The 11,825-nt window shown below is 49.0% G+C and overlaps 1 pseudogene; it reads right to left on the reverse strand.

Annotated features, from left to right (window-relative positions):
• Window positions 1-4,444: 4,444 nt before the first annotated feature.
• LOC103599770 lies at window positions 4,445-5,281 on the reverse strand (annotated as a pseudogene).
• Window positions 5,282-11,825: the final 6,544 nt, after the last annotated feature.

The following is an 11,825-nucleotide window of genomic DNA, read 5'->3' on the forward strand; positions in this document are numbered from 1 at the left end:
TACCCTCAGATTGGTCTCTGCCCACCTTCTGGACTCCTCACCAGCAGTGCCCAGCCCAAACTGCCAAAACTTCTCTTTGTGTGTGTGTGTGTTTAAGCTGACCGATACATGGATTGGACCCTGGCCCCTGGTGTTATCAGCATCATGCTCTAACCAACTGAGCTAACCAACCAGCCCCTGGCCAAAGCTTCTCACTGCCCCCTTGCGTGTCCAGCCCTCTGCTGGTGCCTACAAGACCAAATCCATCCTTTCTCTGGCCCCCAGCCCATCTGTGCTAACCATCTGGCAACCCTCCCAGCCACCCTTCCAGCCTCTTGCATTCCTGTGATGATCACCTGTGTGCCTGACACCACCAGCCACATCAGCCTGCCTGAGTCATCCCCTGTTCCACTGCTGGAGGGACCCCTCCACTCCTCATGTCTGTCCAGCCTGGGTCCTTGACACAGCCCTACCCACCCCAAAGCCAGGTGGGGCCCCTTCCAGTCTCCAAGCAGCTGTTTCCGTCCTCTCACACCAGCTGCCAGAGGCGGACGAACAGGGCAGCAGGTCATCACTGAGGACAGCCAGTGCCTCTTCCCGCTTGTTTTCAGGAAATTGCCAGGGAAGAACTGGGTTATGGAAAAAGCCTGGACCGGGACTTAGGGGTCTGAGCCTGCCTCTCACACAGCTGAGCTGGCTGTGTGACTCCATGGGGTCAGCCTCCTCCTCCTGCGACCCGGTCACACCCAAATACCAGGCTCTGGGATCTCAGAAAACAGCTGTGGGCCAGCCCTAAGACCTAAACCAGCTGGAACAGCCAACCCCAGGGGCTGGGCTGAGAAATGGGTGGATATGGGCTGGCTGGTTAGCTCAGTGGGTTAGAGCCCGGTGTTGATAACACGAGGGTCTAAGGATTCAATTCCCCATACCATCCAGACATCAAAAAGTAAAAAAGAAATGGATGCGTGCCCCTAGAGTGGTAAATAATACTTTTGGCATTTACTATGAGCCAGCCCCCATTTTAACTAATTCAGGGGTATTATCTTCTTTTTCTTTTTAATCCTAGCTAAACCCTCTAAGGTTGGTTTTCCTAGTATCATATTCCTACCCCCACTGTACAGATGGAGAAACTGAGACGCAGAGAGATTTTTTTTTTTTTTTTTTTAAAGATGACCAGTAAGGGGATCTTAACCCTTGACTTGGTGTTGTCAGCACCACACTCTCCCAAGTGAGCTAACCGGCCATCCCTATATAGGGATCCGAACCTGTAGCCTTGGTGTCATCAGCACCACAGTCTCCCAAGTGAGCCACGGGCCGGCCCTAGACGCAGAGATTAAATGACCTGCCCAAGGTCACACATGGACAGAGGCAGGATTTGAACCCAGGCAGCCTGGCCAGAGTCCCTGTATTGGCCACCACACTCGACCGCCTTCTAGATAGAGCTCCTTTCCCTCCCCAGGAGGAGCGGGGAGCCGGAGAGGCTTTGGTCCTCGCAGCCTGCACCTATGTCAGTCCCAGACTGGGGGTGGGGGAGCGTGGAGGGGTGGGCTCACACCTTGGCCGCCCCAGGGATTGCAGCCTCACTGGAGTGGGGGCGTGTAGCTGCCCTCCCCCTCCGCCGCTCCCGGCCCTGGCTGTCACGTCTAGATCCGGATCGTTCGCCTGAGACCCCCTCATTAGGCCGTCACAGACGACACCATACGCCCCCATTCCCGCCCCAGGGACTATTTCGGGACGCAGAACTGTGATCATGAAACCTGAGGGATGGGGACGCGGCGAGCAGTGCGGATTCCGGTCCCGGGGAGGGGGCGCCTTCCCAGCTTTGAGGCCCTGGTTGGTGTCACTCCCTCATGCTGCGGTGGGACTCTCAGACCCTGGAGGTTGGGGATGGGGGTGGGGAGAGGCTGATGAGGGCAGGAGGGGGTTCTCAGCTCAACCCCCACTCCCCACCCCCCAACCAGGTCGGCCTCGCAGAGACAGAGCAGTTTCCTACAGGAAACGCCACCGGGCGGTCCCATCCGCTGCCTATTGTCTGAGGGTCCGGGGGCCGAACGTCCCTCCCCGCAACACTGTTTCCGTATCACCCCCCACACACACACCCACCCCCAGCCCAGCGCGAGGGGGCTGGACCCGGGTCCCCAAGCCGTCCGGGACCAACTCTGAGAACGTATCCCAGAGCAGGTTGGGGCGCCAGGGGGTGAACAAGGCCCCCAAGTGGCTCCTGCGGCGGCAAAGAGGACGATCTCACGGATCCAGAGCCCCCCGCCCCCTGCCCGCTCCGCTCGCTTCCCCCCGGGGCTCCCCGTGTGGGAGGGGTCCCAGCCCGAGGACACGGCGCCCGCCGTCGCAGCGCGCCGAGCCCGCAGACGGGCTGGAAGCGCAGCGCCCCGTCCCGGTGCCTCCCCTGATCAGCCCCCTCCCTCCCAGGACCCCCATCAGTGTCCCCGCCAAGCCGGCGTTTACCTGAACCCGCAGCCCTCGCGCCACGGCACCCGAGCCCGCCCCCTCGGAGCTCAGAGACGGGTTATCAAGGCCTGAGCCCTAACTGACGGCCACACCAGCCAACCAGCGCCCGACGCTCTCCGAACTGTCCAATGGTGAGGCGGGGTGAGCTGTGTGGGCGGGGCCTGTGGTGTGGAGCGGGGCCGGGGGCGGGGCCTAGAGCGACTGTCCGCGAGGGCGGACCCGGGGGCATTTCTGCCCCAGCAGCGCTCAAGTGCTGCCCAGTGCTGGGCTAAGGAGCTTGACTTTGGTCCACAGGGCACTGGCGGCAGAAGAGTAACCCGTCAGGATTTGTGTGCCTGGAGCTTATTTCCTAGTGTCTTGGGGGTGGGGGTATCAGGACCCCAGATCTTTCCCATCGCAGGGCCTTTGCACCTGCTGCTTCACCTGAGTGATTCTTCACTGCACAGTTCACGTGGCCACCTTCCCCTACTTTTCGGGGCTCAACTGTGTGTTCCCGCCTCCTAAGTGCCTAACGTGGCCTTTCCCCAGTCACTATCCAATTACTCTGCTTTATTAACCCAGTAGCTACTTCCGCTATCTGAAAAACAAACTCTCTGTTATTTATTTATTTGTTGGCCATCTGTTTCCCCCATTAAAGTGTCAACACCATAAGAACGAGGAATCGATGTGTTTTGGTCACTGCTTTATCTAGTGCCCCTGGCACACATTAGGTGCCTAATAAGTGTTTGATCAGGCTGGCCAGTTAGCTTACTTGGTCAGAGGTCAGAGCTGATAACACCAAGGTCAAGGGTTTGAATCCCCTTACCAGCCAAAACAAAAGAAAAAACCCCACAAATATTTGTTGAAATAATTATTTAAAATTACATCTAAGTCTTTAACCCATTTGGAGCATATTATGATCTAAAGTGACTATACAGATTGTTTCCCTCCTATTAAATTAGCATTTATTGAGTACCTACTGTGTGCCAGGCACAGTGCAGGTCCCTGAGGGGACACAATCCCTGCCATCTTGGGCCTCAAAGCTGAGAGGTGGAGACAGACTTTTAAGCTGAGGTTATGTTAAGCTAAGGATTATGTTAAGGGGTGACAGAGATGGGAGTCTGTGGGAGGAAAAAAGAGGGGGAAGTCCCTGACCTGGCTTGGGAGGGAGGACACGGAAGGTGGGGAGAGGGTTAGCGAAGGCAGCCTTCTGGGTGACACTTTAAGGAAAGGTGCTCCAGGAAGCAGAAACTGCACGTGCAAAGAAAAAGACATATGAAGGTCCACAAATGGGGACCTTAGGCTAGGTCAGTGTGTTGATGGAAGGTGAGCTGGACATACAGGCAGACGAGCGGGTTTGAAGCAATTCAGACTTTATCTGAAAAAATGGGGCCCATCCAGAGGCAGGTTGTTGAATTCCTGCAATTTATCGATTGTTTGTCTCAGTCCCATTCTGTTTTAACTACTGGAGTAAAGCTACAATAATATATTAAAGTGTATTTTAATATCTGATACTCCCTCTTTTTACAAAATTTCTGGCCTATTTTTATCTGATCTTCCAGATAAACTGGAGAATTCTATCAAGTTTCCCCATGAAAACTCCATTGGAATTTTAAAAATGTTTTTATTGTAAAACGAAGTTCACACACACAGAGAGCCAGATCCGAGAAACCACATAAAACAAATGTATAGTTTAAGCAGTTACTACAAGGGGAGTTCTCAACCAGGGGTAATTTTGCCTCTTGGGGATATTTGGTAATATCTGGAGACATTTTTTTTTAACAGGCTTAATTAATTCACTTTATTTTTCTTTGTGTAAAAACCCTATATTGAGGGCCGGCCCATGGCTCATTTGGGAGTGTGTGGTGCTGATAACACTAAGGCCACAGGTTCGGATCCCTATATAGGGATGGCTCGGTGGGTCACTTGGGAGAGCATGGTGCTGACAACACCAGGTCAAGGGTTAAGATCCCCTTACTGGTCATCTTTTTAAAAAATTAAATTAAATTAAATTAAAACCCTATGTCCTAGCCATGGCTGGAGCCTGGGTCCTCTGCACAGAGACTCTGGTGTGAGTCTTAACAAAATGGTCAGTGAATTCCTGATAGGGAGACTTGGCGAACACAGTCTCCTTCCAGAGATCAGGAGTCAGATAGCTGTATATCTTGGAGATGGCATCAAAGGTGGCCTTGGTGAAAGTTGCCCAGGGTGGCTGTGCAGCCCCGGCTGAGGTGCAGCAGTTGTCAATACCAGCCATTATCAGCAGCTTCTTGGGCACAGGGGCCAAGCCAATACCAGTGTCTCTGGGGGCAGGGATGAGGTGCACCAGCACAGAGCTGCAGCGGCCTGTCACCTTGCAAGGGACAGTGTGGGGCTTGCCAATCTTTTCCCACAGTAGCCTCTCCACACTGGGACAATGGAGAGCTTGGCCAGGGTGATGGCCCCTCAGATGGCGGTGGAGCACTTAACCCAGACTGACGTGGCCATCGTAGTCCCCAATGGTGACAAATGCCTTGAACCTGGTCCGTGGCCAGCACGGGTCTACTTTTGCATAATCTTCAAAACTTCATCCTTGAGGGATGCCCCCAGGAAAAAGTCAATGATCTCAGACTCCTTGATGGGCAGGGAAAAGAGAGAGATCTCCTCCAGGGACCTGATCTTCATGTCCTTGACCAAGTGGCCCAGCTTGGTGACAGGACCTACTCCTTGTCTTCAGCCTTGCCTCCACTGGCCTGACTGTGCTGCGACCCCAGCCCCAGAGACCGCTGTTGAAGCCTCACTGAAAGCCACCGTGGCCCCTCATCCTAGGACCCTTGGGGCCTCCTGGCCCTCCCGCTGCACCAGCATCGTCTGCCATTTGGTGTTCTCTCGGAGAAGTAGCTCTGAGACATTTTTTATTGTCATGACCAGAGGGTAGGGCGGCTATTATTGGCATCTAGTGGGTAGAAACCAGAGATGCAGCTAAATGTCCTACAATGCAGAGGACAGCCCCCACAACCAAGAACTATCTGACCTGGGGCTGGCTGGTTAGCTCAGTTGGTAAAAGTGCAGTGTTATAACACCAAGGTCAAGGGTTCAGATCCCCATACCGACCAGCTACCAGGAAAAAAAAAAAAAAAAAAAATTATCCAGCCTGAATGTCAGTAAGGCTAAGTTTGAGAAAACCAGCTCTTAGGAGCACATCATTATAGCCCCCACTCGGGTCAACAAATAGCAATTCACCAGCTACCCCAGAAGCCCCTTCGTAGGCTGTTTTCCAATCATAGCTGTCCCTTAAAAAGAAAAAAAAAGAATTTATTGCTTTATGGGTACAGGGCTTATGTTTAGGATGACAGAAAAGTTTTAGAAATAGAGGTGGTGGTCACATAATGTTGTGAATGTAATTAATTCCATGCAATTGTGTGTTTCAAAATGCTTTTAAAAAAGCTTAAAATGCGGGCCGGCCCATGGCTCACTCGGGAGAGTGCGGTGCTGATAACACCAAGGCCACGGGTTCGGATCCTATATAGGGATGGCCGGTTTGCTCACTGGCTGAGCGTGGTGCTGACAACATCAAGCCAAGGGTTGAGATCCCCTTACTGGTCATCTTTAAAAAAAAAAAAATGCTTAAAATGGCAAACCTTATGTTATGTATATTTTACCACAATTAAAAAAAAAGTTAAGGGGCCAGCCCGTGGCTCACTCGGGAGAGTGTGGTGCTGATAACACCAAGGCCACGGGTTCGGATCCCATATAGGGATGGCCAGTTTGCTCACTGGGTGAGCTTCGTGCTGACAACACCAAGTCAAGGGTTAAGATCCCCTTACCGGTCATCTTTTAGAAAAAAAAAAAAAAAAATTAAGAGTTTGGATTCCCACGCCAGCTGCCACCAATAAAAGGAAAAGAAAATATGTCTTTTAAGTCTCTTTTAATTCATTGATCTCCTCCATTCCTTTCTTTCCCTTGCAATAAGTCGATTGCAGAACTCTGGCTGTTTGTCCTGAAGTGTTTCCCATGGTCTGGGTGTTACTGATCCTACCCTCATGGTGTGGTTAGTTCAGCATGTTCCTCTGTTCTCCGTATTCCCTGCAAATTGGCAATTGGTTCTAGAACTGGGATCAGACTCAGGTTTGATTCCTTTGTCTTTTGACCAGGAGGCTCGTACTGTTTGTCCGTCTCTCCTTACATGAGGCTGGCAGCCACTGAGGATTAACTCATCCGGGGTTGCAAAATAGTGATGTCCCCTCTCTTAGATTTCTTCCTCATTTATTAGCTAGAATTTTTCCTCTGCAAGATGCTTCCTGTAACTTATGTACTATTTGGTTTCCCATTGGCGCCTTCATAGAGGAAAGACAAGAGCTTGATTCTTTTCCTTCATATACTTGTTTTCCAAACGTGATTCATTAGGCTTTTTTTTTTCTTTTTCTTTTTTCTGGCAGTTGGCAAGTATAGGGATCGAACCATGGACCTTGGTGGTATCAGCACCAGGCTCTGACCAACTGAGCTCACTGGCCAGCCCCAGGCTTTTTTTTTTCTTTTTCTTTTCTTTTCTTTTCTTTTTTTTTTTGTCATTTTCGTGACCGGTAAGGGGATCGCAACCCTTGGCTTAGTGTCGCCCACATCGCGCTCAGCCAGTGAACGCACCGGCCATTCCTATATAGGATCCGAACCCGTGGCGGGAGCGTCTCTGCGCTCCCAGCACCGCACTTTCCCGAGTGCTCCTAGGGCCGGCCCAGAGCCCCAAGCTTTTTAAAAACTATTATGAGCTTGTGGATTTAAACTCATCATGCTTTCACTCATCAGAGTTACCTTCTCTGATGGGCCCTTTGGCCAGTGGGAGCCTCTTCAGTTTGGTGCCTATGAAAGCAACTCTAGTGGCCTTGGAGAATTTTTTTGCTCTCTGGTACGACCACATGTTCCAGGCTCATCTTGGACATTTCTTGTCCTACACCTGGCATCAGCCAGAAAAATCCAAGAAATTATATTGCTAGGCTTTTTTTTGGGGGGGGGGACTGGTGGGTATGGGGATCCGAACCTTTGACCTTTGTGTTATCAGCACCGCGTTGTAACCAAGTGAGCTAACCAGCCAGCCTTGTAAGGATACATTCTTACTGCTAGGAATGTTCATTTGCTACTGGGTTAGTCATTGTGTCTAGGTCTTTCCAGTGTACAGAGCTAAGGGGAGATGGGAAATTACGTATATAATGCTTTACAAGTTCATTCAGATATTTCCAGTTCAAATTCAGGACTGCAGAGGGCCGGCCTGTGGCTCACTCGGGAGAGTGTGGTGCTGATAACACCAAGGCCAAAGGTTCAGATCCCTATATAGGGATGGCCAGTTAGCTCTCATGGGAGAGCGTGGTGCTGACACCACCAAGTCAAGGGTTAAGATCCCCTTACCTGTCATCTTTAAAAATAAATAAATAAATAAATAAATAAAATAAAAAATAAGATTCAGTCATTGCAATCATAAACATGATATACCTGTTAATTTTTTTTTTCTTTTTGGGCAGCTGGCTGGTATGGAGATCTGAACCATTGACCCTGGTGTTACAAGGTCGCACTCAGACCAACTGAGCCAACAGGCCAGTCCCCACACCTGTCAATTAATCCAAGACTTTAACCTCTTAATAAAGTGTTGTAGATTTCTTCCATCAAACCACACCCTGTTCCTTAAGGTTATTCTTTTTTGGTCGTTGGTGGCTACTTTTGTAGATAGAAGCTGTTTTCTTTCTTTTTCTAACCAGCAGTTTTTGCCATATGGGCATGCTACTGGCATTGTACATTTGTGTTCATCCATTATGTGCTCTATTTTCAAGAAAATGGGGAGCTGGCCAGTTAGCTCAGTTGGTTAGAATGCAGCTTTGTAACACCAAGGTCAAGGGTTCAGATCCCCCTACCAGTCAGCCCCCCAGAAAACAAACAAAAAAAGAAAATGCGGATGTGAGAGAGTGATGGATTTGGCAGGTGAGAGAGGAGCCAGGTGGAGGTGAGATTTAAAAGGTGAGAGAGACAGGGCTTCAGCCTGGGTGGAGCTGTTACCCGGCTGAGAGATGCAGGAAGGGTCAGTTTGAGGGCAAAGTCATTGTCCCTCCTCCGTTCAAACCTTCCCATGGCTCCCACCTTGTAAAAACCATAAACCTGGGCTGGCTGGTTAGCTCAGTTGGTTAGAGCACAGCCTTATAACACCAAGGTCACAGGTTCGGATCCCTGTACCAGCCAGCTGTGGAAAAAACCAAAAACCTTACAGTAGCCCTCACAGCCCTGCACGATCTGCTCCTGTCACCTGGTACATCATCTCTCCTCTTTCCCTTCCTCATTCTGCTCCGCCAGGCACAGTCCTGCCTCAGGGCCTTTGCACCTGCTATTCTCTCTGCCTGGAATTCTCTTCCTCCAGAAGCCCACATGGCTACCTCTTTTGAGTCTTTACTCAAATGTCACTATGAGGCTGCTGTGGCCACCTCCCCCACTCAAATCTCCCATAGCCTGGCACACAGTAGGTGCTCGGTAAATATTTGTTCACTAAATGGAAGGAACGAAAGGTGAATTCGAGCTCCTCGCAGACCAAAACTTTCAGAGGGACCCTGGAAAACTGTGCAGCCTAGCTAACCAGCAGGGAGATGTATATCAGGGATAAGGAAGTTTGATTGCTGTGGGCAAGGGGAACTCTGTGTGGGTCATGCAATGACCCTAGGCCTCTTAAACAACTCCCCCCCCCTCCAGATTCCTTTTTTATTTTGGTGGCTGGTGGGTAAGGGGATCTCAGTATCAGTATCAGAACCCTTGACCTTAGTGTTATCAACACCGCACTCTAACCAACTGAGCTAATCAGCCAGCCCTCCCCTGGAGTCCTAACACCCTGTATGTTCATGGTACGAAATGTGACCCTTCTCTGTCCCACCCTGTCCCAGCCTGAGGCTTGAGTCAGAGGAGAAACAAGAGAGTGAAACAGACGTTCCTGGCCACTCCAGAACGCACATAAAGCCCTTGGGAGGCACTTTCAGCCCCTTTGCCATTTCAAGGGCCTCCTGGAACTCCAGAGCAGCACCCGCCCTGGTCTGGAATGGATCTGGAATGCTCTGCTGCAGCACAGAGGCTGTGCCTGCCCCCGCAACCACCCCACCCTGACCTGAGACCTGGCTGGAGCTTTAATGGGCACCATCTTCATCCATCCAGCCCCCAAGCCTCATTTTCCTCTCTGCTCCCTAGACTGGTACATATAGTGTTAATTTCACCATCTGAATAGCTCTGGAATTCATTGCTGTCTCCCACCTCTAGTGATGGAAGACCCCACCCTTCCTGGCATGCACCTCTCCATAAGCCCCCCTGTGCCCTCCTGTACCCCCCCTCTCCCCACCCCCAGCTTTGAACAATTTGTAACTATCACCAGCAGAAGCATGCTGGGGTTTCATATGCCCTGAAGTCTCCTTTGCTTAAGCTGGTTGAAGGTTACCTGGGTGTGCATTCACTGTTACTCTTTATAAGGGTACTTCAGAAAGTTAATGGAAAGATTTGTATTATCTTTCAATCATACTTTTCTTTTCTTTCTTTTTTTTTTTTTTTAAACATGACTGGTAAGGGGATCTTAACCCTTGACTTGGTGTTGTCANTGCTGAAACTAGTGGGTTAAAGTTTTAGGGAAAACAGGATATTTGGTAGTCTCACTTATCCGCCGATAAGTTACAAAGGGAGAAATTGTAACTTTACTGAGGAAAAACTGAGGGATACCACCTTAACCAACTAATTATAGTTAAAATGACCAGTCATGAGGCAAACGGATATCATGTGCCTACTGATGTTACTGATGCACAGAGAAGGACACACCATGCCCTCCGTGTGGCATTTCTGTCAAAAATGCGTAACCCGAATTTAATCACGAGGAAAGATCAGACAAATCCAAACAGGGACATCCTGCAAAATGACTGGCCTATGGCCTTTACAAATGTCAGTGTGATGAAAGACGAAGAAAGGAGAAAGGACTAGGAATGTTCCAGATTAAAGAAAGCCTAAGAGACGTGACATGCAAATCCTGGATTGGACCAGGGACCAGAAGATAAAAATGGCTATAAAAGACATTACTGGACGATTGATAAAAATTTGAATGAGGTCTGTGGTTTAGACAGCAATATTATATCAATATTAAATGTCCTGATTGTGGTCGCTGTACTGTGGTTATGTAAAGCGATAGTTCTCAACCGGGGGCGTTTCTGCCGTCCAGGGGACACATGGCCATGTCTGAAGACGGTTTTGGTGTCACGACTGGAGATGTGCGCGCTACTGACATCTAGTGGGTGGAGGCCAGAGATGCTGCTAAACACCCGACAACGCACAGGACAGAAGGATCTGGCCCCAAACATCCACCGTCCCGAGGGGGAGGAACTCTTTGTAAGAGAATGCTCTTTTTCTCAGTAAATATAAATTGAATTATTCATATTCAATAATACAGGAATAAAGGGGAATCATGTCTGTGAGTCACTCTCAAAGTGTTCAGAAAAAAATGTGTATCTATATGTATACCTATTACTGTGTGTGTGTATATATATATATACATGTGTATATTCATACACACACACACACACACACACACACACACACACACACACACACACATATATAGTGTGTATTATAATTTTTTTTTTTTTTTTAAAAGATGACCGGTAAGGGGATCTTAACCCTCGACTTGGTGTTGTCAGCACCACGCTCAGCCAGTGAGCGAACCGGCCATCCCTATATGGGATCCGAACCCGGGGCCTTGGTGTTATCAGCACCGCACTCTCCCGAGTGAGCCACAGGCCGGCCCGTATTATAATTTTTTTTTTATTTTTAAAAGATGACCGGTAAGGGGATCTTAACCCTCGACTTGGTGTTGTCAGCACCACGCTCAGCCAGTGAGCGAACCGGCCATCCCTATATGGGATCCGAACCCGTGGCCTTGGTGTTAGCAGCACCGCACTCTACCGAGTGAGCCACAGGCCGGCCCCCGTATTATAATTTTTAATAAAAATAAAACTTTATTAATTTTTTGGTAGCTGGCCAGTACAGAGATCCAAACCCTTGACCTTGGTGTTATAACACCACACTCTAACCAACTGATCTAAATGGCCAGCCTAAGCTATTTTAATATATAATTTTTAATATATAGAATTACATGCACATAAAAATAATACAGATTAAAAGTTTAAGACATGCAAAATTATATTCAATAATTAGGAAAAAGGGAAGTCACGTTTGTGACTCTCAAAAGTTTCAGAAAAAAATGTGTATCTATATCTATATTTATTACTATCTGCATGTAAGCATATATATACACAGACATAGTGTGTATATACAACTTTTAATAAAAAATAAAATTTCATTGAAAGAGCGAAACATTCCAGCACCAAATAAACACTTTTTAAAAGGTACATCAATGAAGCAAGAGT

This window comes from Galeopterus variegatus, unplaced genomic scaffold, assembly GCF_000696425.1.
Source record: "Galeopterus variegatus unplaced genomic scaffold, G_variegatus-3.0.2 Scaffold3085, whole genome shotgun sequence".
Taxonomy (NCBI): domain Eukaryota; kingdom Metazoa; phylum Chordata; class Mammalia; order Dermoptera; family Cynocephalidae; genus Galeopterus; species Galeopterus variegatus.